Here is a 1762-nt window from a genome sequence, read left to right as displayed (position 1 = left end):
GGGACATTTGCAGGGATATTGTCAGGTGAGTTTTCTTCTTCCATTTATATCTTTACTACTTTTCTGTAGAGTGATGGACTGAAGCTAATACTAAGAAAAACAAGACATGATTCCTTTCTCAAGGAACTTTAAATTGACTAGAAGCTATTAAAAAAAAAGATGGAACTCAATAATATAAGTTATATCCCAAAATATAGACTGGGATTGGAGTGAGGGAAAGTTCACTTTTTTTTAATAAAAGGTATTTTTAGGGTTAGATTGTGTGAATGATGTAATCCTATGCAAAGAAAATGAAAAAAATAATGAAACTGAGAAAGTATAAGGATTCTTTGGAGTGGCAGAGAATTTGGCTGGAACATTTAATTAACAGTATTGTAGATGATAAGGCTGGAAGGGTAGTTTGGGGTCATATTGTGGGGAATATAGAAAACAGGCTTAGAAGTTAAGATTTAATATGCTGAGATAAGAAAAGGTATTTGAACAGAGGAGTAGCATGGACAAACAGATGTATTATGAAAATTTAGCCATGCTCACTTTAGCACACATACTAAAATTGGAACAATACAGAGAAAATTAGCATGGCCTCTGCACAAGAGTGATGCACAAATTCATGAAGCATCCCATACTTCTAAGCATAAGAAACATAGTCAATAATATCGTAATAGTGTTGTATGGTGAACAACACTATTGTTAGCAAGATTTGTGGTGGCATAGCATAATAACATACAGAGGTGGTGAATCACCATGTTGTACATCTGAAATGAATGTAACATTGTGGGTCAACCCTACTCAAATAAAAAGACTTTAAAAAGAGAAAATTTGGCAGCAAATGTGTTAGCATACGGGTAGGAGAGACTCTTGAATTGGAGGGCCAGCCAGAAGGTGTTCATGCAGGTAGGAATTAATGGTGCTCTGAGTCAGAATAATGGAAATGCATCCTGAAGACAGTTGGGCTATCTACAGGACTGGCCATATTTTTTCTGAGTGGCAACAGGGGGAGGCAGAGCCAACAACGTATTTAAGATTTTGTGTGTGTGTGTGTGACCAAGAGAACAGTAAGGCTGTTAAATAGGAGTCAGGAGGAAGAGGAGGAGGAGATTTTGAGAAGATAGGATAATAATTTTAGATTCGTGTATATCAAGGTAGAGAATTCTAGCAGGTTTTGTACATAGATGTAGAAACTATATGTATAGATGTTTGACAGCATAGGAAATTATAAGATTGTTCAGGGATAGAAAGTAGACAAGAAAAAAGTTTCAAGAAAAAAAATAGGTACATATTCTTAGAATTGAAGTACATTTTTGTAAGAACTACCATAAAGGTAAAAGAAGGTGCCATAGATATCTATCAGAGTCTAGTAGACTTTTAACTGTCCCAGGAAAAGCTTCCTAAGGAAGGGAAAGTTTAGTTCACATCCGTTACATGATTAAGGGTTGTCAGAAAGAGATCAGGGAAAGATAGAATGCTCTGTGGATTCAGGACAATAGTTTCTTAGGCCAAACCTAGAAAGGCTCAGTGTCCTTTGAAGTTCTTTCCTTGGAATATGACAAGGCCTACATATTCCTTTAGGCACTGATCTCTTAGAACTTCAAGCTACTTTTTCCGCCACAACGAGACTCCCTGACTTATAAGGTAATTATGTTTTTGAAGGTCTTATACAACTCTGATTTTTCCTTAATTCAAAACTGTATACCTAAAGTGCCTTGCTAAGGCCTTTAAATTTATCTTGATTTTCTGGGCAATAAGGAGAAGGTTTAGTTAA

At 35.9% G+C, this 1762-nt stretch overlaps 1 non-coding gene across 1 annotated transcript; it reads left to right on the top strand.

Annotated features, from left to right (window-relative positions):
- The first annotated feature begins 526 nt into the window (after window positions 1-526).
- On the top strand, window positions 527-630 carry LOC112921273 (U6 spliceosomal RNA). The gene has a single exon (XR_003235213.1). It is a non-coding gene; the product is annotated as a U6 spliceosomal RNA (small nuclear RNA).
- The last annotated feature ends 1132 nt before the right edge of the window (window positions 631-1762 follow it).

Source organism: Vulpes vulpes, chromosome 8 (assembly GCF_048418805.1).
Source record: "Vulpes vulpes isolate BD-2025 chromosome 8, VulVul3, whole genome shotgun sequence".
In the NCBI taxonomy this organism is placed as follows: domain Eukaryota; kingdom Metazoa; phylum Chordata; class Mammalia; order Carnivora; family Canidae; genus Vulpes; species Vulpes vulpes.
This window is presented reverse-complemented; position numbering and strand designations above follow the sequence as displayed.